Raw genomic sequence first — 25890 nt, forward strand, 5'->3', positions numbered from 1 at the left:
CAGTCAAAGTGGATCATTAAATTTTGAAATACCAAATTGGAGTGTTTGTTTAAGAGTAGTTCTAGCAACAAAACTTTATGGGACTATCTGCCACTCCAAGAATTCAAAAAATAAAACAACTTACACACTGGTATTTTTTCAGCTGTCAAAAAGCCGGAAGGCAGCAAATTTTGAACAGTGTACTGCAAAATTAAGCATTGCCAAGGTTCAGGACTACAAATAAAAGTGCTGAGTACTTCATGTGGAGGGGAGACTCATAAAGAAACTGTGTAAAGTGGATTTTAACACTAAAAACAGTAGAATATTTTAGCTGTGTCCTTGTATCTGCTTCTCTGTATAATGCTTTCCATTATGTATGCTGTTCCTTTTTGCGCATAGTCCTAGTGGTGCCACACCAGTATACATAATTAGCCTTTGCTACACCAAAGATTCCCAACTCTAATGCACTGGCTGGTTTAGAACAATTCTTCAGTCCATGGTTTGGAAAATCAGGAATGTACTGAAGGCTTACGCATACCCTCTTCCTCACAGTCCATTTCTTTCCCTCTGTTGGGTGCTGATTCCCACCTCTATATCCAGGTTGCTATAACCATAGTTAGCCATGATATCCATATTCCACAAGCTATGGTTGGTGTTGTCCATAATGCAGAACCATACTTTGAAATGGGTTTGCAAACCATGATTTGTAAGGTACTTTTAACAGTAGTTGTCATGTGCATGTTTTGCATACAGAAGGTCCCAGGTTCTATCTCCATTCAAAAGGTCTTGTAGCACTGGGTAGCTCCTTTGCCTGAGACCCTGGAGAGTTACTGGGCTAGAGGAGCCAATGGACTAGTAAGATAGTCTTGCATGTTCGCTACCATGCTTTCAGTTAGTTTAATGTGTCTTTGTGAGAAAATCATGCTTGAAACATGCTTCTGAACAACTGAATGAAATTTCTGAATTCTGTATAAAAGTTTGGATTCTAGGTTTTTATTTTTTTAAAAAGTGTGTGAGGGCTACCCTGATGGGCAGATAATCTTATCCAAGACTGTAGAATCCTCTTTGTGGTTGCGTAGTTTTAGAAACTTGGTGGGTTATATCTCTGTCCCGGCTGATGGCTTCAGGCTGTTTCAAACAAACTGTCTTGTTGCAATGGTCTGGATTCTTTTATGCAACATTATTGCAAGGGTGCATTATTGCAACCATGGTAACATAAGCTTCTCTTCCATTGCCCTGCATAGTGCTGGGTATACATCATTTATGTGGTGTTTAGGGATGGACCTCAACAAGTGGGAGACCCTGGCCTCTGAGCGGCTCGCTTGGAGGCAGGCTGTGCAGCATGGTCTTTCCCAGTTTGAAGAGACACTTTGCCAACAGTCTGAGGCTAAGAGGCAAAGAAGGAAGGCCCATAGCCAGGGAGACAGACCAGGGACAGACTGCACTTGCTCCCGGTGTGGAAGGGATTGTCACTCCCGGATTGGCCTTTTCAGCCACACTAGACGCTGTGCCAGAACCACCTTTCAGAGCGCGATACCATAGTCTTTCGAGACTGAAGGTTGCCAATACATACATACATATGTGCTAGTGTGTTTGTCTCTACTTACAAGATTTTTTAGACTACCTTTCAACGGAAACTTCCAAAGCATAGCAAGTCTGAAAGCTAAAGAATGGGAGCACTTGGCAGACTCCTCCATGCAAGCATTCGGTTTCAGATGGGTAGATGAGGAGAGCTATGCAAGACTTCAAAACTTTCTGTAAATGGAAGCAACTTGACTACAACGCAGGGAAGGTGGAACATTTCTGAGTGGCAGCTTTCTCCCTAACGTGTGACCTTCGCGTTAATGGCTTTCCAGAATTTTGGACAAGGGGGGTCTTTCTGGTTTTCTTTGGAGGTGCCTGGAACGGAACCTGGAGCCATTCCCATGCTGAGCTTCTGGCATAGGGTTCAGATTGGCCATTGTGACGCTTTCAAACAAGCAGTCCCTTTATGCGCATCTGTGATTATCCACACTTTGCAAAATGGCATGCCGAACATATGCGCAACTTGGAAGCTGCACCTACACTGCACAGCGGTTTCACTCTGCTTTACTTGGTGCCAAACCCTGCCAGCAGTGCAGGCAAGTGTAGGATGGACACAGTGGAGGTGCTGCTGGTGAGGTCCAGTTTGGTGTTGGTGCATGGCTTAAAATTTGCCTGACTTTCCTCACTGCTGGCACTACTCTTGGGCTGCAGTCAAGGCAGTCACAGGGAAATGAGTGGAAACAGTTGCATAACTAGAGTAGGTCACCACACTAAATTATGGAGACAAGGAATGACTGTTCTAGTCCAGGGGTGTCAAACATAAGGCCCAAGGGCTGGATGTGGCCAGCAAAATCTCTTTATCTGGCCCTTGGGCTTTCCCAGCACCATCATCAGATGCTCTCAGCTCCTGAGCTGTGCTGAGTTATCACTGCTGGAAGGACAGCCTGCATGATGATAGACTGTCCTATATCTTGAAGATATGGTCGAGATTTGCTTATTTTCTCTTCTGTCATTTGCAGCTAATGAGTTCCTAAGTGCTTTTTTTTCTTATTTCTGGTTATGATCTGCTTAATGACATCACTTCCTGCCTAATGACATCACTTATGGCCCTCAGCAGGTCTAATGAATGCTGTTCAGCTTGCTGTATGAAAAGAGTTTGACACCCTCTTCTACAATACAACTGGCAACCTTCAGTCTCGAAAGACTATGGTATCGCGCTCTGAAAGGTGGTTCTGGCACAGCGTCTAGTGTGGCTGAAAAGGCCAATCCGGGAGTGACAATCCCTTCCACACCGGGAGCAAGTGCAGTCTGTCCCTGGTCTGTCTCCCTGGCTATGGGCCTTCCTTCTTTGCCTCTTAGCCTCAGACTGTTGGCCAAGTGTCTCTTCAAACTGGGAAAGGCCATGCTGCAGAGCCTGCCTCCAAGCGGACCGCTCAGAGGCCAGGGTTTCCCACTTGTTGAGGTCCACTCCTAAGGCCTTCAGATCCCTCTTGCAAATGTCCTTGTATCGCAGCTGTGGTCTACCTGTAGGGCGCTTTCCTTGCACGAGTTCTCCATAGAGGAGATTCTTTGGGATCCGGCCATCATCCATTCTCACGACATGACCGAGCCAACGCAGGCATCTCTGTTTCAGCAGTGCATACATGCTAGGGATTCCAGCTCGTTCCAGGACTGTGTTGTTAGGAACTTTGTCCTGCCAGGTGATGCCAAGGATGCGTCGGAGGCAGCGCATATGGAAAGCGTTCAGTTTCCTCTCCTGTTGTGAGCGGAGAGTCCATGACTCGCTGCAGTACAGAAGTGTACTCAGGACGCAAGCTCTGTAGACCTGGATCTTGGTATGTTCCGTCAGCTTCTTGTTGGACCAGACTCTCTTTGTGAGTCTGGAAAACGTGGTTGCTGCTTTACCGATGCGTTTGTTTAGCTCGGTATCGAGAGAAAGAGTGTCAGAGATCATTGAGCCAAGGTACACAAAGTCATGGACAACCTCCAGTTCATGCGCAGAGATTGTAATGCAGGGAGATGAGTCCACATCCTGAACCATGACCTGTGTTTTCTTTAGGCTGATTGTTCCTCTTCTAGTCCTTTAAAAATATAAGCTGAAGAAGTGCAACCCTGTTCCGGTTCCAGGCGTGCAACTTGAGCAGCAGCGTGGGGGAGATTTATGATTGGGTTGCTGCAGAGCACTGCCTATGGAAATATAATTGTTTATTATAGATTTCAAAGGATTTTGATGATACTCTCCTAGCTGCATGCTTTGCAATTAGTTTACAATAGAAGGTCTGATGAGAACTGCCATCCCGGAGAAATACGCATAATTTGTCTTTCTTTTTTCTAATCAAATGCACATGTTCTTGCAAAATGGTTGGGCTCAAATCTGTTCTCCTGGCGCGCTGCCAGGCTGCCCATTGCTCATCAGCCTGGGTCCAGAGCCCCTGGAACTGTAAATACAATAGACAAGTCACTTTATGATATCAGGCGGAGGAATTCAGCATTGGCAGAGCTCCGAGAGCAGTTGCCGTGGCTCTGTGTCAGAATCGGTGTTTGTCGAGCCAGATTAGTTAGCCAGGTCAATTTTGTGCAGAAATAGTTTTGCTGTTGTTATAGTAATTTATTTCCTAAAATATATGTTGTAGCAGTGACAACTGAGGCTTTAAAACTTGTGTGCAATTCAGTGCACTTCTATTTTTCTCGCTCAGGCAATGTTCTTGGGTTCTCGGGGTGGTTGTTCGTTTTTTCAGAGTCATAAGCAAACAGACAAGTCCCTGCCCCATGGAGACTGCAGTCTTAGTTTGACAGATGCAGGGATGGCAGGAAAAGAAAGAGCAGGCACCAGTCCAAGCAACTGGGGAGAACATAGGCGATTTTGTGTGCTTACGCTTAGGCTCTCCAGGGAGTGAGGATTACAGGGTTAAGCTGAAACCTTCACAGCAAGAGTTTGGAGGAGAGGTTTGAGGAGAGAGAGGAAGGGAATTCCAGGCACACAACTTCTTAACTTAGGCTGGAAGATGGTGATTTGTCCACCTCACTGGGTTGTTGTAAAGATATAGATTACAGTAGAATGGTCAAGGAATGCCTACAGTGACACTCGCTATATAATGCATTTATTATTATTATTAGTTTTATTTAAATAATTTGTAGTGTCCAGTGTTTGATGGAGAGTGTTGTTCCAGAACTGATAATAACTGTGATGGAACACAAGTCAACCACTCACCTGTTGGCAACCTTCAGTCTCAGAAGACTATGGTATCGCGCTCTGAATGGTGGTTCTGGAACAGCGTCTAGTGTGGCTGAAAAGGCCGATTCGGGAGTCACAGTCCCTTCCACACTGGGAGCAAGTGCAGTCTGTCCCTGGTCTGTCTCCCTGGCTATGGGCCTTCCTTCTTTGCCTCTTAGCCTCAGACTGTTGGCCAAGTGTCTCTTCAAACTGGGAAAGGCCATGCTGCACAGCCTGCCTCCAAGCGGGCCGCTCAGAGGCCAGGGTTTCCCACCTTTTGAGGTCCACTCCTAAGGCCTTCAGATCCCTCTTGCAGATGTCCTTGTATCGCAGCTGTGGTCTGCCTGTAGAGCGCTTTCCTTGCACGAGTTCTCCATAGAGGAGATCCTTTGGGATCCGGCCATCATCCATTCTCACGACATGACTGAGCCAAGGCAGGCGTCTCTGTTTCAACAGTGCGTACACATTTGCATGGATATCAATTACCAATGTCCAGATTTTTGTCTAAGTAGCTCTAGGCACAACACTTGTTGTTTAAAGAGGGCTTGCTCACTGATCAGCCAAGTGTTTTCTGTGATTTAATAAATGTTCTTTAACTATCATTCCATTTGATTCTACTCTCAAATAGTGTTGAAAATGCTCTCTCAGCTTTGATCTGGGTTATTAAAAGCTTCAGAAATATGCATCTATTTTTTTTTTCCTGCCTCTGCTGGATCCAAACTGTGGGTTGCCCCAGGCCTAAGCAAAACTCATTGGACAATTTCCATTGACTTCAATGTTTTGTTTTTAATCAGGTTGCTAATCAGTTAAGTTCCCATTTACAATTCTTCTTTTCTCCTTCCTGTGAAAAGGAATGGTGTAAACTCTGGATGACCTTTCCTACAAACTAGGGCTGAACTGGAGACATGCCTCTTACTCTTAGTCATTGTGGAGGACAATTTGAAATTCAAAAGGAAGGGAAGCTTTAATGGGCTCCTGAATAGTCTGGGAAGCCAGATTTTCAGGATGACTCCAGTAGGAGGATGGCAATAACACATTTGCCTGCAGGGTGGTTTATAATGGGGAGAATCAATGGCTGAGTGGCTGTTCTTCCAGTCACACAGCAGATTTATCCTCACAACCAGTCTCCCCCCCCCCCCCAAGCCATTATTTTTGTACACCTTGACTCATTTCCAGCCTGGCTGGGGGAAACAGAGGTGCAAAATAGACTTGAGAAGGAGTTGCGGAAGACGTTTGATGAGCAGGGTGAGGATTAAGGACCCCTCACTCCACCCGCCAGTCTTCCACTCTAGTAGTCCCCTGACCCCCTATCTCAGGGGTGTCCAAAGTTTTTGGCAGGAGGGCCACATCGTCTCTCTGACACTGTGTCGGGGCGGGGGGGGGGGGAAGAATTAATTTACATTTAAAATTTGAACAAATTTACATACGTTCACATAAATGAATATATTAAAGATGAACTTATATGAATGAATGAAGGTCTTGCAATAGCTCAAGGCCTATAAAAGGCCTTGCACAAAGCAAGGCTGGCCTTTCCTTTGCTGCCGCTGCTGCATCACAGACATGAAACAGCAAGCAGTGGAGGGAGCCCTTATCCCACAGCTCACGCGAGAGGTCAAACAGTTGCCCTCATGCTGAGAGCAGTTGCGTCGGGCCAGTGTGGGCTCCAACAAATCTCTGGAGGGCCAGAGGCTCATTGGAGACTGGGAGCTCCCTGAGGACCGCATTGAGAGGCCTTGAGGGCCGCAAGTGGCCCCAGGGCCGGGGTTTGGGCACCCCTGCCCTATCTAATATTAGAGTTACAGTGACTTCATTTGGTTTAAAAACTTTCATCCCACTTTTCTCAACTCAAAGCAGTTGACGTGCCACAAACCAAAATTACAACACACAAAATTAACAGCAACCAGCAGGAGCAAAAATAACACCATGCCTCCAATTTGTATGTATAAAGCTCAAGAAACCAGAAACAATAGCATTTTCAGTGTTAGCTGCATTAAGAGGTGCAACAAGGAATAAACTAATTCAAAGAACTTCTGGAAGCGTCAAGTTATCACTTGGTACCAAAAAGATAACTGTGTAGGGGTTTGCATAACCTCTACAGGGAGGGCATGCTGCAGATTCAGTGTCACCGCCAAAAAGGCCCCATTCCTAGTACATGCCAACTGTACATCTGCTGACCAGCATACCTAGAACAAGTTTTCAGATAATGAAGGGAGGACGTTCAGACGTGCCTCTATATCCGCAGGGGTTCCATTGCTGAACCTTTTGTGATTGACTGAAACTGCAGATACTGGCGAACGCCCTGCCACCCTCTGGAGGCTCTTAACACTCTCACATAACACCAGAACCAGGGGACATCCACTAAAATTGAGTGTTGGGAGAGTTAGAACAGACAAGAGAAAATATTTCTTTACTCAGCGTGTGGTCGGTCTGTGGAACTCCTTGCCACAGGATGTGGTGACGGAATCTGGCCTGGATGCCTTTGAAAGGGGATTGGACAAGTTTCTGGAGGAAAAATCCATTATGGGTTACAAGCCATGATGTGTATGGGCAACGTCCTGATTTTAGAAATGGGCTATGTCAGAATGCCAGATGCAAGGGAGGGCACCAGGATGCAGGTCTCTTGTTATCTGGTGTGCTCCCTGGGGCATTTGGTGGGCCGCTGTGAGATACAGGAAGCTGGATTAGATGGGCCTATGGCCTGATCCAGTGGGGCTGTTCTTATGTTCTTATGAATCCAGCAGAGGCTGTGGACATCTGTTTGCGGCCTTTGCCAGGCTCAGTCTGAGCCCTAGAATGAAAAAAGACACTTCCAGTTTTATGACAAAGCTGTGACTTTTGTTTTCTTTCTGGGGCTCAGTTTGAGCCTGGCAGAGGCTACGGACAGATGTCCACAGCCTCTGCTGGACTAGAAGGACCCTCTGGAGGGGAGGCGTTGTGTGCCAGTGCATTCCCAGAGGGGCCCCATGGAACCAATCCACAGATACAGGATTTGGGGATACAGTGGTCCTCCGTACAGGAAAAGGTTGACCTGACAGGTATTTACAGTGGTAGGATCACACAGGTGAATTTTTAGTTTTTTTGGGGGGGGAGTGGAAATTGCACCCTTATCCCCCCTACCCAATCCTGCATTCTTACAATACAAATTGCAGTATACAGGAAAACGTTCATCAAGTTCAGTCGGGCAAGGTGGGGACATTCTGGATCCAGTTCCTCCCAAACAGTGGTCTCCAAACTGAAGACTGCTGTGCGCTGGGAAAGGCTTCTGCAGTGCAAACACTACTTCCTGTTTGGTGAGGGAGCATCCTGTTCATGGCACCGATCTCAGCCCCAGTCTTCCCTGATCTGCACCCTGGCTCGTCGTGTCTGCCTGGAAATTCAGGTGCAATGCCTGCTGGGGCAACAGAACCCAGAAGTGTCTGGCTGGAGCAGAGGGAGATCTGCAAAATGAAAAGGAGGCTTCTCTAGGGAACAGTAAGCGCTGTTCATACAGGGGAGGGATTAGGCAGGGCGCCGGATCTGACCCCTGTGCCAGAGTCTGGAGAGCCCTGCTCTAGAATGTGGTCTGCTAATCTATTGCAGCAGTCTCCAAAACAGACTGCCTGTTTCTGATGGTTAAGGGTGGCCGCTCTTTTCCAACATTTAAACAATAAGGTCTTGCATCAGATGTAACTACACAAGTGCAAAATGCTCTCAAACTCTGATCCTGGAGGCCCCGTAGAGGCATAATGACTGAGAGATGTACTCGCCATAAATCTGTCAAATCTCTTAAGAAAGGAAAATTGCAGGCTTCCTGCTCTTTTATTTACAAGAGAAAATATTTCTTTCTCAGCGTGTGGTTGGTCTGTGGAACTCCTTGCCACAGGATGTGGTGATGGCATCTGGCCTGGGCATCTTTAAAAGGGGATTGGACAAGTTTCTGGAGGAAAAATGCATTACGGGTTACAAGCCATGATGTGTATGTGCAACCTCCTGATTTTAGAAATGGGCTATGTCAGAATGGCAGGTGCAAGGGAGGGCACCAGGATGAGGTCTCTTGTTATCTGGTGTGCTCCCTGGGGCATTTGGTGGGCCGCTGTGAGATACAGGAAGCTGGACTAGATGGGCCTATGGCCTGATCCACTGGGGCTGTTCTTATGTTCTCTCTTTGGCTGTGAGGCCTGAATATATAGCACTGACATTATTTTTACACATTACACCAGATTGTACCTACCTACAATATTATTATTATTATTATTATTATTATTATTATTATTATACTTTATTTTTACCCCGCCTTTCTCCCCGAAGGGACTCAAGGCGGCTTACAAAACAAGGTTAAAACAGTTAAAAACATAATTTAAAAGCAGATTAAAAAAGCAGGTAAATACATTCATGCAATCCCCTTCTTAATGTGACCTCTTCTGCAACTGGTGACAGCTGCTCTAGAGTTTTGTTAAAGCACGAAACTACGGAAACTTTGTGGGAGATGTGCCCTACAGGAGGTTTGAACCGAAGTCTTCTGTATCTCGCAATGTATGTTTTTGTCACAACACTAAGCTCCCCCAAAGCCTCCCCCAAATTAGGTGATTTGGCTTTGCATATATATTTTAATGCAATATCCCCCCAGAAATGTTTTTGGCATGAATAATGCATTAAAAATGTCCCTAATGAACTGAAAGGCACTGATGTTCATTACACTGATTGATGCAGGCAAGTGCGTACGCTGAGAGGCAAACCTGTTTGTTTGCAGAAGGAATTCCAGGTGTCTAATTGAGTTAACAATTTACTTTGGTATCTTTATTTCCTTCTAGAATCAGCTGCTTTGGTAAATGTCATTCTTTCTTCACAAGCGTATGCGCAGGAGGGAGTGAGAACCAGGGCTTGCTGGGGGCACCAATTTCTGCGTAGGTCTTTCATCTTGGGTCAGACAGGAATTAATTGAACACCAGTTGCAGGTGAAATTAATTAATAGTTCTTCTCTTTAAGTTCTGATTTTACAGCTGGTGTTGCGCAGCAATAGATGTTGCTGGCAACTTCAGAGGAAAGCTGGAGCAACACAGTCTGCGCTGGTGCCTTTGGACTGCCATCCCTGCTACCTCCTTATAATGCACATCCTAACCTAACATAAGAACAGCCCCACTGGATCAGGCCATAGGCCCATCTAGTCCAGCTTCCTGTATCTCACAGCGGCCCACCAAATGCCCCAGGGAGCACACCTGATAACAAGAGACCTGCAAGGCCTCCTGGGAATTGTAGTTAAGAACATAAGAACAGCCCCACTGGATCAGGCCACAGGCCCATCTAGTCCAGCTTCCTGTATCTCACAGCAGCCCACCAAATGCCCCAGGGAGCACACCGGATAACAAGAGACCTGCAAGGCATCCTGGGAATTGTAGTTAAGAACATAAGAACTGCCCCACTGGATCAGGCCATAGGCCCATCTAGTCCAGCTTCCTGTATCTCACAGCGGCCCACCAAATGCCCCAGGGAGCACACCGGATAACAAGAGACCTGCAAGGCTTCCTGGGAATTGTAGTTAAGAACATAAGAACTGCCCCACTGGATCAGGCCATAGGCCCATCTAGTCCAGCTTCCTGTATCTCACAGCGGCCCACCAAATGCCCCAGGGAGCACACCTGATAACAAGAGACCTCATCCTGGTGCCCTCCCTTGCATCTGGCATTCTGACATAACCCATTTCTAAAATAGCCTAGTGTGCTAACATTTGAAGGCAGCAGTCCCCAAACTTGCAACTACTGTGCACCTGAAATGTAGTCCCTGTCCAGACCACAGCTCATCATCTGGGTAGACCTGGGCACCACAATGCTCTGGGAAGTCGTATCTCTTGCATGGCATCCCAGAAGGCTGCACGACAGGATGTCTTGGCAGATGCAACTACCCAGAGCATCCTGGTGCCCAGGTCTACCCAGAGGATGAGCCGCACAGGGGTGGAATGGTAAGGTCTGCTCAAGACGAGTTTATCCAAACCCCAGATCCGGCTCATGCGCTGGGGTTTGAGCGGTCCTGTTCTAAGGATCCCTGACTGTTTGTGCACTATGGCCCTCGGGGCCCAATCCTCTCCAAATTTCCAGCGCTGATGCAGCCATGATGCAGCTGCAAGGTAAGTGAACAAATGTTCTTTTATCTTGAGGTAACCTCAGTGACTGCCCCATCACCACAGGATGCAGTGCACATCCCATTGGCACGGATACAAAAAGTATATATTCTTAGGTCTTATTTGCCTCTTTCCCTGGTCATTAAATTAAAAAGAAGTGTTCATAAACTCGGCCTTCTGAAAGCTAGGAGATGTTTAACTATCTGCTATTTGGCTTTTTAGACATCATATCTCTCTTATACCTTATCATATATGTATTTCTCCACAATACAGGTCCAGCCTATTTATACACAGATTTTTTTATACAGGATTTGACTCAACACGAATGGCCCCTGCAAATGAGAAGGAATGTGCTGATCCCTGGAGAAGGGGAAAAATGCACCCCTTTAAAATCAGTTTAAAAAACTGAACAGTCCTTTAACAATAGCCTCCTTAATGAGAGAGAGAGAGGGCAGCTGGCTGACAATCTATCAATCCTTCTCTGTCCAGGCGACCCCTCCCTTCCCCCTGAGCACTGAAAGAAAGGTGATCACTGCATTGGTGAAGGGAGGGGCTGAGTGAAGGGGATGATGGATGGATTGATTGATTAATGACTCTTATCTTACATCACAAAGGTCAGCAAGTCTGTTTTTAAATCAAAAAGAAACTTTGTTCTTTAAATTGATTTGCTATATTGTTTTTTTTTGCCATCCACTTGAGTGCTTAGAACAGAACCCACTCCAATAATGAGTCTCAACCTGTATATCTAGAAGTGAAGACTTAATCCTAAACTCACTCACAGCACAATCCTAGGCATGTCTATTCAGAAATAAGTCCCATTGAGTTCAATGGGACTTACTCCCAGGCAAGGATTGCAGCCTCACTCCCAGTGGAATAAATCACAGATATCCAGATCACTATATGTATTTTGATGCTTATAACAACTTTATATTTTTAGCATTTTTAAAATATGCATTTTGGTCTAAAGCACAAAAATATTATTTCATATTATGGAATTTCTGGTCTCGATTTTTTGTCTTGATTGACTTGGCAGCAGAAATGTTCTGGCACATACTAAGCCCACAGACCGTGATCCAGAAAAGTGCCATTCTATACCAGCATCTGGCATTAGTTGTGCGGAACCTGATTATTTCTTGTGGTTGGCAAGGGGAGAGGAGCTGCTGCTTTTTGGGAAAGTGAGGACAACTCTGAAGTGGGTCCAGTGCCATGTTTTCAAAGAGCAATGCTCAGTTACAGCTGTTATTTTGTAATAACGTTCTCTGAAACCAGAGTTACTTACTTTCCTGTAAGTGGAACTTAATGCACACAGGGTTTGAGGCCTTTTGTAAGATCTGGGCGACAGCCACCAACCATTGCTAACTTTTTATAAAAATAAGATTCTCTCATTATGTTTATGTACAGAGTTTGATGGTATTTGATGTAGACTAGTGGTGTGGCTAGAGGGGGTGCAGAGCACTGGGTTTTACAGAGAGCCTCCCTGCAGTGTGCAAGCAGTCTCTCCCCATCCCCTCTGGAGCCATTCCAGGCAGGGGGAGCAAAACAGAGGCATACACTTAGTGCTGCAACCGGATGATGGTCTGCGCATGCCTCTATTTGCTCCCACTATTTGCTCCCAAAGGAGAGGGGCTGCTTGCATGCTGCATTGAGGCTCCCTGCAAAACATGGTGCTTTGCACCCCCTCTAGCTTTGCCACGGATGTAGACCAAAGACTACTTTCATTGCTTGAAAATGCTGCTGGTTGTGTTGCAGTCGCACTTGGGATGCAATGTGGGTGAACTTACACTGTAGGAAGTCACACACAAAGAGATAGGCAGAGATGGCTTGCACATGCTATCTGGTTCTGTAAGCGTCAGGCGCTTAAGAATGAAACAAGACCTTGATGTGATAAGCTGCTCTGCCTTGGGGGAAGCCTCTGCCTGCTTCCTTGATATCGGAGGAGCTTTCTCAAATCTTTCCTCAGCATTCAGGGAGCCCTTCTGTGAAGGGTGGGCTTAAGTGACCCATAGATCCAAAGCTGAACAGCACAAATGACCTCCCAATGGTGGGAAAGTCTGGTCTCTTTGCAGGGTCAGTTTCCACCAGAGGACAGGGCACTGCAGTCTTTCTGATGTGTGGGCAAAATCCCTTGTATAGTTGAGAAACACCGGTTAGCACAGAGTGTACCACGCCAAGTTGAAATCCATGATGACATAGCCTGTCAGCATGACACTGCTGAACCGCAGCAGCCGTAGGTCTAGTTAGTGCCTAGATGGAACTAGTTAGTGCTTGGGAATGCTGCGTTCAGTGCTGTAGTGGGAAAAGGTGGAATACAAACGTAAAAAATAAATTTGAATTGCTGCCAAAATGCGTTGAAGTCAGAAGGGAGGGTGGGAGCTGACCTTGCCACGTTCAGTTGGATTCCCCCACCTTTCTCACCCCAAATTTGGGATTGTGTGAGTGGTCTGCTCAACTGGAACCACAGCTGTCTTGTTTTTGCTAGGGTGAGGTCTTGTTCTTGAGTGTAGAGGTAACACAAAACACAGTCTTTGTTGTCGGGTGGGGGCAGCAGCTCTCCAGGGTCAAAGCATGTATATATATCCACTGGAAAAAACCTCTCTGTTGAACAGAAAGGGGAGAACGCCTTGCTGCTTGGGCTGGGAGATTAATACTCCTGCTTTCTCCATGTACCGGTTTCCAGTGTGATCGATGAACTAGGAAATAATCAGGGTTCCTTCATGGTAGGTTGTACATCTTAAGACATTTATTTCTCATTGATTACACAGGTAGCACCAATGAGCCATTGATATAAATCTCATTGCATTAGCAACAGACTTGACCTCCTATCTAGTCTGGAGCAGGATTTTATAGCGTGGCTTTAACGCAGTGTGTCATTTAAAGAGCAGAAGTTTATTATTAACTAGCAATATGCCTGCTATTATGATGGGAGTGTTGAAGTGTGGAGGACGGTCTTGTATAGCTTACCAGGATCCCCCTTTGAATGGCCCTGGTCAGTGAGGGCTGGGCCTGCCTCCGTTTGAGTAGCCACAACGCTTTTTGTCTCCATAGCCTCGCCCTGGGTTCTGTGTGATGCTGGTTTTTGTGTTTTTGCTTTTGCAGTTTTAACATTTTTTATTGAGCTGTAGCATTACACAATGTGCTGTGATCTTTCCTGTATATGGTCAGACAACAAACAATTTCACGGAAAGCAATAGAACTTGCTTTCAAATGAACTTGAACATTTATCAAAAGGATCAGACCTTAAGAATGAATGTGGATGAGAACAAAGGCAGATGTCTGGGTTGGATAAAGATGAGGAAAGTGGTAGCAGAAAGTACAAAATGTGCAAATCTGTAGTTCTCAATAAGTATATTATTGTTGGCAACCTTCAGTCTCGAAAGACTATGGTATCGCGCTCTGAATGGGGGTTTTGGAACAGCATCTAGTGTGGCTGAGAAGGCCGATTCGGGAGTGACAATCCCTTCCACACTGGGAGCAAGTGCAGTCTTCCCTGGTCTGTCTCCCTGGCTATGGGCCTTCCTTCTTTGTCTCTTTGCCTCAGACTGCTGGCAAAGTGTCTCTTCAAACTGGGAAAGGCCATGCTGCACAGCCTGCCTCCAAGCGGGCCACTCAGAGGCCAGGGTTTCCCAACTGTTGAGGTCCACTCCTAAGGCCTTCAGATCCCTCTTGCAGATGTCCTTGTATCGCAGCTGTGGTCTACCTGTAGGCCTGTGGTCTACCTGTAGGCTTTCCTTGCCCGAGTTCTCCATAGAGGAGATCCTTTGGGATCCGGCCATCGTCCATTCTCACAACATGACCGAGCCAACGCAGGCGTCTCTGTTTCAGCAGTGCATACATGCTAGGGATTCCAGCTCGTTTCAGGACTGTGTTGTTTGGAACTTTGTCCTGCTAGGTGATGCCGAGGATGCGTCGGAGGCAGCGCATGTGGAAAGCGTTCATCTATCTCCAGACCAATAAGTATATACAGTACAGGCAAGTCACTTGAGGGAAGCAAGTTAGAGAGGACTTCATGCTTGCTATTTAAGAACCTTTAGTATAACAGAGAAAAAGAAACCCACAGCCCCGTCAATTGCAAATGGCATTTACCCATCTTAAATGGCCAGGTTTCTTTGCAAGAAAGGCAGCCGTGAGGCTCTCCCATCTTTGCCCAGTGTCTGTTTCCATGTTTAATTACAAGTTTGGTCATCCATAATTGCAAGTCACAGCACAGGTATATTTTGTTTGAAATGCAGGCACTTGTATTCAGCCTTTTAAGGGTTAAATATGAAATGGCTGCTACATGCCTTATTGGGTAGTTGTTGGAAAGGGTTCATTTCTAGAATATTTGTGAATGCTGCATATATGAATGTTTGGTGATAACTTTTTAAAAAATTATTTGTTTTGTTGTTTGTTTTACACTTTGCTATCTGCAGAATCTGTTACATTTTTATTAGAATCTGTAATCTGGGGCCATTGGCTAAAGTACCGTTTCAGGAATCAGCCAGTCTTGGTTTGCTATTTTGGCTCTGGTACCAGGTTGTTGAAAAATCCCTTCCATTCCCTGGGCTTTCTCTTCTCTGATGAAGTGATTAATGATCAATCATGAACAACCTTTGGGAATCGCTTTGAAATCTTCAGGTTCAGGATGCAATACAAGTACAAAGCACATCGGCTGGGTTGTCATTTTGTTGTGCAGATTGGTCGTCGTCCCCACCAGACATCAGTGTGTTTGTGCTGACTTCCCCTACAACTGAATTAGTAGGACTGTGGACATGATCCCTCCCTTCCCACAAAGGCCATGCTTGGACGAGGAATCAGTGGGTGCCTCTTCCCCTCCCATCTGATCCTCAACCGCACATTGTTTCCGTACCTTCATTGTGGGTGGATGGATAATATATGGTTCTTAAAATGTAGTAATTTTTTGATCTGCTTTTTTTATTCAATGAGTGATATCACCCCCCCCAGCCCATCTTGTCAGCTTTGTATAGTCTGTTTTCCTCAGTAAATATCCTAGGCATAGTCAGTGTGTTCTCTACCTCATTCTGTTTCTCTCCCTCATTTGTTGCTCAGTTCTTTCCTTCCCCACCCCTGCCAGTGCAGCCACTTCAAAAAGGCATGCGCTGTATCCAGGGGGGGCTTGGAGCGGGAGGCCTTGGAAGGAAAAGGAGATTTAAATCTCCTTTTGCCTTCTGTAAGCCACCTGCCTGAGAAGGAAAACTCTGATCCCAAAACTCCACTGCCTTGTGGCTACATCCAGTTATGGAAAAGGCTTCAGGAGTCAACCTCGAGGCAAAATCCAGAGCCGGAGTCCCTGAGGCAGTTCATGGCTGAACACAGTCACTTTCTGGCAACTCCTGCGACGCCGCTGGAACCAACTGTACTGGCCTCTGCCTTTCCATTGGACCATTTCAGTGACGTGGAGAGGGGGGATTTGCTGCATGGGAAACAGTCTATCCTCCATATCTACTTTACCCAGGCTTTGCGCACTGGAGAGGACACTCTGTTCCAGAACCACCATTCAGAGCGTGACACCATAGTCTTTCGAGACTGAAGGATGCCAACAACAAGCCACCTACCCTGCAATGGGTCTATCATGCATCTGCTACCCAATGGAACCTCAAACAGAGACAAATATCAGTCTTGGGCTTCTTCAGTGAGCAGATACTTATTATATGCTTGTTTTCTGGCAAGGCTGAGATTTTGGACACTACATTTCATGTACCTCATTGCAGAATACTGTCTGCATCAAATACTTACTACAGACATACTTGTGACAGACTACATTAGGTGCAACCCACCTAGAAATGTTCTTAAGAACATAAGAAAAAGCTCTGCTGGATCAGTCCAGTGAGCCCATCTAGAGTCCAGAGTCCCATCCATCAGCCCAGAGAGCCTGTTTTGGAGCCTGTTGTGGAGTCCACTGTTCTCCACAATGACCCACCAGCTGCCCCTAGGAAGCCCCCAAATGGGAGAGAAATGGCCATTTCTCCCTGCAGAGAGAATCTGCTGCTCAACTTGGAGGTGGCGCATGGTCGTCCCAACTAGCAGTCATTGATAGACCTGCGCTCCATGTAACTGTCCAGTCCCCTTCCAAAGCCATCCAAGCAAGTGATCATCACCATGTCTTGTGACAAGAAATTCCACAGACTGACTGCCAAGTGAAGAAAGACCTCCTTTGGCCCATCCTAAATCTCCTGCCATTCACTTTCACTGGATGACTCCTCGGTCTGGTATTGGGAGAGAAACCGCTCCCTTTCCACCCCAAGCTCAACTGTATGTATGTTGGCTGCATTGCAGCTAAACTATGCATAGGTGAGAAATAGAAATCTCCCCATCAGCCCTCCTGGCAGCGATGGCTAGATGAGATGATGGTTATGAATTAACTCGCTCACTCCAATAATAATTAGTAATGCCATCATCATTAGCCTCATATCTCCCTTTTGTTATAAAAGATGGTTAGATTGGGGTGTGGCGGTCTTCACTCTGTGCCCTAGCTTTATGAGTCCTCTAGGCTTCCCAGTCTCCACCCTTTCGGGAGGTGTCTTCCACCTGGAGCAGGGTCTTTTCTTGGTGGGCTCACGGCCATGGAATGTCTTTATCTGGAAAGCGTGCGCAGGAAGATGGCCAGAAGGGACTCTAATGGTGACTGGGTAGGGCCTCTTAACATGCGAGTTGTGATAAAAATTGTGGTTGGCAACCTTCAGTCTCGAAAGACTATGGTATAAGCCTACAGCACCCGGTATTCCCAGGCAGTCTCCCATCCAAGTACTAACCAAGCCTGACCCTGCTTAGCTTCCGAGATCATGGCAGAAGCCTACAGCACCCGGTATTCCCAGGCAGTCTCCCATCCAAGTACCAACCAGGCCTGACCCTGCTTAGCTTCCGAGATCATGGCAGAAGCCTACAGCACCCAGTATTCCCAGGAGGTCTCCCATCCAAGTACTAACCAGGCCTGACCCTGCTTAGCTTCCGAGATCATGGTATAAGCCTACAGCACCCGGTATTCCCAGGCAGTCTCCCATCCAAGTACCAACCAGGCCTGACCCTGCTTAGCTTCCGAGATCATGGTATAAGCCTACAGCACCCAGTATTCCCAGGCGGTCTCCCATCCAAGTACCAACCAGGTCTGACCCTGCTTAGCTTCCGAGATCAGACGAGATCAGGCATGTGCAGGGTAACAGGGTCGTGATACCTGTGTTACTTACTTCGTTGCCACCCCTGGGTATGCCACTCTGTGTGTGTGTGTGTGTGTGTGTGTGTGTGTGTGCGCATGTGCGCGCTTCCTTGATCTATTTCAGAGGCAAATGAAGACATTTTTATTTTGCCTATTCATTGGAGAATTAATTTGAGTTTTACAAATGATTTTTTGATTCAATGTTTTATAGTGGTTTAATGGGATGTATTCGTTGTTCAGCATTTTTATCAAATATTTTGTAAGCCTCCTTGTGAACATCTTTGTTGAAAGGCAGCTAAAAAGCATTATAAACAAAACAAACATACATGTTCTGGCAATTTTGGAAGCAGCATTTTGTGTTTGGCTGAACATTGTGCTGCATTTTTCTGGCAAACTTTCTGTGACTTTAGCAGCTGCATGACAGGCAGAACTTCGACAGGCGCAGTTATTTTTCCCCACCAAGGAGAGGCAGAGATGGGGGAGAAAGCTGTTCTCTGTTGCTAAAGATTCAGGCATCTTGCTAGGAAAAATAAGAAGGGGCAGTCCTGAATTTGAATGCTTAAAACATTAAGAGTAGAGATTGTCAAGCGGTTCTTGGAGTCTGTTGCTTTTTAAATACTTGCTGCTTTTTGCATTTGTATTTTTTCTTTTTTCCTCGACTCTAAAAGAATGTGTGAGAGACACAAAGGAGCTAAAGGGGTTTTCCTCTCTCTGTGTGTGCGCGCACACGCTTGAGGAGGGGAGGGGGCAGCAAAAGAGGGAGCTTTCAGCAAGCATCAGAAGTGCATGTTTTGTGTGTGCTTTTCCTTCCCTCCACAGTTTCTCTGCGAAGTGTACTCTGGAGTGAAGTTGTGTGTCTGATTGCTGATAGCCTCACGCGCTGCACGTAGCACTGTCATTAAGCCATCATCGGCCTGGCGCGGAGCCAGATCCCACACCAGTTCTGAGGAAGTCTTCCTAAACCGAAAGAGCTTCCCCTGATCCACGTACGTGATGCGCCTAGTGTGTTTACTTCTGCTAATTGGCGGCCAGCTCGGATGGTCCCGCCGGAAAATAATTAATTTTCAGCAGCCTCTGCCACTGCTCCTTGCCCGGCTCTCCGCATGCGGCGCACCACTTTTAAAATTGTGTGCACTTCTGTGGAAGTAAAAGGGGAACCTCCACTGCCTGCTCTTTTAAAACATTTAAAAAACAAAGAAGTTTCACATTCAGAATAGCAGGACGCCTGGCAATCAATATTCATTGCTGGATTTGGGAGCAAGAGCAAGACAACACCCTTCTTGCACAAGAGATTAATTGTTTGGATAATTAGGAGAGACCAGGCTCTCATTGCAAGCAAGATCTTGCTTCTGTGGCAGGAGCACTGCTCTCGCCCTCCCCTTAATTTTCTTAGCCGTTAGCTGTTTTGCTCTGTGCTGAAGATGCAAAGATGCACCCACTTGAAGGGAGGGGTTTTCCTCTCCAGCTGGGGTGCAGACTAGATTTATTTGTCTTATTTAACTTATTGATAGCCTGGGAAAAAAGGGGGGCGGGCCACATATTTTAGAAAGGGATGCAGCCCAAAGTCAACGCGTATAATCTCCATGGATTTCAGGGACGAGTTCAAACATGCGTCCAGATCTCCCGCATTCTAACCAGTAGGATTTCCCTTTGTGTCATTGGTGCCCTTTTGACTTCAGGACACACATTTTCTCCCTTCCCTCTCCACAGCCCTTAGCCAAACATGTTTTGTCCTTGGAGGCGGCAGGAGGAGGTTCTTATAGGCAGTCAACTGAGCCCTTGCCATCTCCCTGGGCAGGCTCTCTGCCAGGTGTGCATTAGACTTTAATCAACGACAACTATTCCCCAATTTTATTTATTTTTTTTACAATTCCTTTTGTGCTTCCTTGAACTCCTGGGGCAGTGGCGGACCTCCCCGTGCCCTGGGGCAAAAGTCCACGATGGCACCCCCGTGGGATGTCACCACCCCCACGTGCAAATCTGCCCTCCCCACTTACCTGGAGCGCACGGTGCCTCTTGTGACTCCAGGACATGTTGGGGAATCCTCCTGAAGGTTCCCCAACGCTTTAAACTGTGCTTCTGGAAAACCGGAAGCGCAGTTTCCAACCGTATTGGGAGCCTTAGAGAGGCTTCCGCAGGATCTTAAAGGTGTGCAAGGATCCGCACCAGGGGCATTTGCCCCATAGAGTGAATGGGAGGTCTGCCACTGTCTACCTAAAATGCCTTGATCTGAGTGAGTATCACTAAGAGGCTGACCTGGACTGAGTGAGGCCATAGGTCCATTTGCTTTTCTGGCTTGCTGGATTGGTGGAAACAAACAAAACTTCTGTATACTGAACAAAGGCTTATCTAGAGTGTAGGAGAGGGGTATTTTCCAGCATTACTTGGAGGTGCCAGGATTTGAAACCAGGACTTGCCACCTTCAAAGCACACATTCTGCTTTTAAAACTTTTGATAAGGCTGTGCTGCTTGGCCCTGTTGAGCTGCTGCAACTATAAGTGTTAAGTAAGTGCAGACTCCTGGACATTTCTCCTGGACTTCATTCAAAATGAAGCATTTTGCTGAGATTTAGCTGCCATTAACTGTATTGATCTACAGAGCATAGCTATCACTTGTTCCAAATACCCACACATACAGGCACACTTTAAAAAAAAAAAAGAAGACATACAATCGACGTGAGTTGGAATAAGGTTATCCCCTTCTCTTCCAAATAGCACCAGTTTGATTGCACAGCTTGTCACAGGACAAAGTGCTTCATTGGTGTCTCTGGGGCTGGCTGCAGGCTTGACACCGTGGCTGGGTTTGGAGGGTGTGAGAGATGCCTGCTCCATCGTGTTCAGTATTTGCAGTCATCCTCAGTGCTAACCCTAATGGGTAGCCGTTGCCAACTTTACAATTGGGTCTCTCAGCTGTGCTAGTTTGCTCCCCCCCTTCTTGTATGCTGTTGATTACTCCAAAAGCAGCACTAACATCCAGAAGCTCCACTGCTGTGGCCAGCTTCATTTGGGCTGGAAGCTTTCCAGCCAGAACTCGGATAAAGCTGGATATTGTTTCAACATGCTCTACAAGGGCTGCAATGATTTCTCTTCATTGTTCAGCTTTCATCCAAGCAGTGCCAGTGGTTGGGGAAAGTCTATCATGTTTCAGCACTTCCTCCAAGCCCCTATTCTGCTGCCAAGGCTGTTTCTTCACATGAAGACCCCCAGGTGACTGTTCTATTCGGCCTTTGGAGAGCTGTATATTTTGCATGTAGGGCATTTGTTCATGTATTTTAATGTATAGCCCACCTTTCCCTTTAAGCTCAGGGTGGGTAACAATCTGGTTAGAGGGTAAATCTGAAACTTCCTATTGCAATTCTACTCTAAATTCAAAGCTTACACTAAATAAAGATGCTAAAATTCCACACTTAACTGCAGCCTTCCAAAACTACTTGGCAGGTGTCTTTACCAAAGATGTTCAATTTCTGTAGTTGTGGAAAGCCAAGGACCTGCTTGTGGTTGGCAACCTTCAGTCTCGAAAGACTATGGTGTAAGAACATAAGAACAGCCCCACTGGATCAGGCCATAGGCCCACCTAGTCCAGCTTCCTGTATCTCACAGCGGCCCACCAAATGCCCCAGGGAGCACACCAGATAACAGGAGACCTCATCCTGGTGCCCTCCCTTGCATCTGGCATTCTGACATCACCCATTTCTAAAATCAGGAGGTTGCGCGTACACATCATGGCTTGTACCCCGGAATGGATTTTTCCTCCAGAAACTTGTCCAATCCTCTTTTAAAGGCATCCAGGCCAGTCACCATCACCACATCCTGTGGCAAAGAGTTCCACAGACCAACCACACACTGAGTAAAGAAATATTTTCTTTTGTCTGTTCTAACTCGCCCAACACTCAATTTTAGTGGATGTCCCCTGGTTCTGGAGTTATGTGAGAGTGTAAAGAGCTGGTATTCTGAGGCGGTCTCTCATCCAAGTACTAACCAGGCCTGACCCTGCTTAGCTTCCAAGATCAGATGAGATCAGGCATGCGCAGGGTAACAGTGTGATGCAACCTGCTTATTGTGTACGATGAATAAATAAGAACAAAATTATCAGCATTAAGCATTAGAGGCATGTCAAAGTGCTTAGCTTTTGCCAGTAGCATATCCAGAGTGGGGTAGCACGGGTAAGTACAGCAGGCACTGCAACACCCCTCCCTCTTGCTATCAGAGCCATTCCAGTTTGCGATGCCAACAGGAAGGAGATGCCTTTTGGTTCAGTGAGTGCCTGCACTTGCTGCTGTTGCCTGGAATGTCTTTGATGCTTGCACGGTGTGACCCCTGCAGTACTTACCATTTTGCCCCCCCCCAGCTATGTTACATGCATACTGTGCATTTTGTCCATGCACTAAAGCAGGTTTTCCCAGGTGAATCACCTTCTGGATTAGTCACTCACACAGAGTTGACGCTTCAGTTCCAGAATCCAGGAACTGATACAGGATGATTCTTGCTGGCTCAGATCTCCGTGTGCTACAGGCCTGTAGATGGCCAGTTCTGGACATGCGCATCACTGGTTCTGGAGTGGGGAATCTTCCTCCAGGGGATAATTAGCATGGTCAAAGCACACAGTGTTACATCTTTCTTTAGGTAGGGACACGTAGGCATTAGTAGATTCTGCTCTGGATGTGAATGCAGGTGGAGAAGATTATGATGATCTGTTCCTCTCTGTTGATATTTAACCCTTCAAGAACTGGTGTTTGTATTTCAGATTCTCTTTTCCTTTGACAAGCAGTTTATTTGCTCTTTTAAGCTGCTGTTTTTCAAGCATTTGAGGTTCTACTTATACAAGATTGTTTGTCCACCATCCCAATAAAATAGGCTTTTAAGCTGTGAAAATTCTATTGGTCATAAAATCTCAACCCTCCATGCAAGCACTCTGAAATCTGGCATGGAGAAATTGGGGCACTGGCTCCAGCACTCACCAGATTTGGTGCACATCCATTGAAAATTGAGAGGTACGAGAGTTCAAAATTGTACTTGAAATCTTGAGTACTGTGGAAACATTTGCAAACTTTGTTTTTTCCAAAAAGGAAAACTCAAATCCTTGGCGTTTTATGACCCTGAAATTGTCTTCAAAAATTCACACTTGTTTAAAAGTACTTTACTATTGTTTGAAGAAAATTCATCAAGCAATTTTTGAGAAACTGACCTTTAAAACCTCATGGTTCTCAGTTGCTAGTTGTATTGGCATCCATGAAATGGCCATTTGGGGAAGCTGAGGGCTTTTGTTTACCTTTCACAAACATGGCCACCATCTGCTATGTTATTTTCTTAATAAAATCAACCCTATTTGTTTGACCTAACTAGGTCACGCTCTACCTTTTCCCAGATGTGGTTCACATCTGCAGAGGAATGAACTAGATGCAACATATCCTTGACCTAAACTTTTGTGAGAAAATTGCTATTCCAATCCTCTGAAATCTGATTCAGAGCAACTAGATGTCAGACTCCCACACCTCTCAAATTGTGGTACAGATCTGTTGTGAAATGAACTAAACACAGCACTTTGAAAAAATTTTCCCAGGGGAAGCTGCATAAGATTACAATCAGGTTTCTTTGAATGTCTACCTGCCAGATAGTTGATAAAAGGCAAAAGGTGAAGCTTTCCTCCAACCTGGCTACAGTAGTAGTTGTCCAGGTAGCATTCTCAATCACTGGCCACAAATAGAGTGCCAAGAGAATGACCCTGTATGTCTCTGAAAAATCCAACTGTTGTACTCTGCTAACCGACATGGGATTTTAGAAGCACTTTCAGCTCTGAAAAGTTGTCCAGTTCAACACCACCTGTTTGTACCACAGCGAAAAGTGGTGTCAGCAATTGGAGTAATTGCAAAGCGCTGGATCAACTCTGTGATACCTCCACAGCATTTAAGAAAAACATCTTTCAGGTCTGGAAAAGCGTTATGTTGATAACATGTTTGCAAGTGGAAAAGATTCCATAGTCGTCATGATCTGTTTAGTCATTTGGTCTGTGGAACTCGGTGACAAGGATATAACTCTTGATCACTTTTAAGAAGAAAGCAGATTGAGGAGCCAGCTCTGATTAAAACTGGCTGTGAAACTCCTTGTGTTGCCATCAGTTTAAAAGGAGGAGGAAGGAAGACAGATTTGCTGGAGGAGTGATAACAGTCTAAATGGCTGCTGCTCTTGTAGAATTCCTGCCTCGTCATTTGTTATAGTAGTCAGTGGCATTGTGCCTTGTGGTGATGCACCAGGTGTATAGCAAGTGATTTGGGATGCTTAATTTGTTGAATTTCTGCATGTTGATGTCCAGGAAACAAGATATTGAATATCCATTACGGTATGTTTCTGTTCTCTGCATTACAGATGTTCTTCAGTGACTTCCAGTAGCTTGGAAATAAGAGACTTGCTTACTGTAATTAAACCAGTCCTTTTTGGGGGGAAAAGAGAAATTTGATGGTGGGGAGGGAAGGAAGTGATATTTTGCCTTTCCAGTAATAAGCAAGGATATAACTTTCATGAAGAAAGGAAATTGAGAAGGCATCAGTGACAAAAAGTGAAGGACCTCTAGCAAACTCTGAGCAATGTCCATAGAGGAGATCTCTCTTTGGGCAGGGCTATGAACTATATTGCACAAACCAGTAGTATAGCATGGGGGTGGTGCAGAGAGTACAGCAGGTGCCGCAATGTGCCATGTAAGCAGCCCCTCCACTAGCTGTCAGAGCCATTCGGGGGCAGCAACGGTAATGTGCAGGCTCTGAGTGCCTGTGCATTGCTGTCACTGCCCCCAAATGGTTCTGACAGCGAGTGGGAAGGGCTGCTTACATGCCACATTGCGGCACCTGCTGTACTCTCTGCACCACCACCCCTTCTCACTGTAGTACTGACATGAACACGCAACCTGTCAAGACCAACTCCTTTGGATAGCTAGTGGCTCGTGTGTTCCCCAGTCCTGGGCCAAATTGTCCTGCAGTCTTGGATTCAGGATGACTGCCACCCTTCAGTGAAGACCAAGTGCTTCTAAGGAATGATGTAGACCATGAGGTTAAGACCCAACTGTTACCTTGCACATGCCTGATCTCATCTGATCTCAGAAGCTAAGCAGGGTCAGGCCTGGTTAATATTTGGATGGGAGACCACCAGGGAATACCAGGTGCTGTAGGCTTATACCGTAGTCTTTCGAGACTGAAGGTTGCCAACCATACTTTGCTTGTTGAGTCGGTTACCAAACCTCCCATGTCAGTCAGTCTTCCATGCTTCCAGCCTAAGCAGGGGGTGGTGTGGTAAGCATTGCAGGTGCCACCACTACTGTTGCCTAGTATGGAGAGGATTTGTTCAGTAGCATGGATCAAGGCTGCACACAGTGTGTGTGTGTGTGTGTGTGTGGAGACTTTATTGCCTTCAGCACTGCCATATGGTGGCAAAAGCTTGGAAATGCCACTTGCTGCAGACCCGGGAGATTCCAGGTGAGCAGCAGCAGCGATATACACACCCACCTAAGGAGAATGGAGGCGGAAATACGTCCTTGCGATTCCTGGCACCTTGCACCAGACAGGTCAGGGCCCTGGCAAGTGGTGGACCTAGTGGTGGTGACGCCCTGGGATGGCAGCTTTAACCCTCTGATATGACGCTGCGTTTCAGTCAACAGGCTCACTGCGTACGTGCTGTGAGGAAGAGCTTCTCCGCCCACCACTCCCTTTGCAGTCCTGAACGTGCGCGCGCTGTGTCATCTTCCGTTGTGCCTTGTGGTTTTGGAGGTGTTTCAGCTTGGCTTTCTGGTGCACTAAACAAACCAAGAAGGATTGGCCACACTGGCAGGGCTGCAAATGCTCAGAGCACAAATTCTGCAATGTGTTTTGGTTGACTGCGTGGGCTCAGTACGTGCCTACAGTCAGGGACTGTTCCATGTGGACACAGTGTGAGAGATTTGCAT

The 25890-nt window shown here is 46.3% G+C and overlaps 1 protein-coding gene and 1 pseudogene across 1 annotated transcript in view; one reads left to right on the top strand and one right to left on the bottom strand.

Annotated features, from left to right (window-relative positions):
* The window catches only part of EGLN3 (egl-9 family hypoxia inducible factor 3), a 48020-nt gene that overhangs the window by 3923 nt on the left and 18207 nt on the right, over positions 1-25890 (top strand). The gene's annotated exons all lie outside the window — the stretch shown is intronic.
* Positions 17860-17978, bottom strand: LOC136637389 (5S ribosomal RNA; annotated as a pseudogene).

This window comes from Tiliqua scincoides, chromosome 1 (assembly GCF_035046505.1).
Source record: "Tiliqua scincoides isolate rTilSci1 chromosome 1, rTilSci1.hap2, whole genome shotgun sequence".
Taxonomy (NCBI): Eukaryota; Metazoa; Chordata; class Lepidosauria; order Squamata; family Scincidae; genus Tiliqua; species Tiliqua scincoides.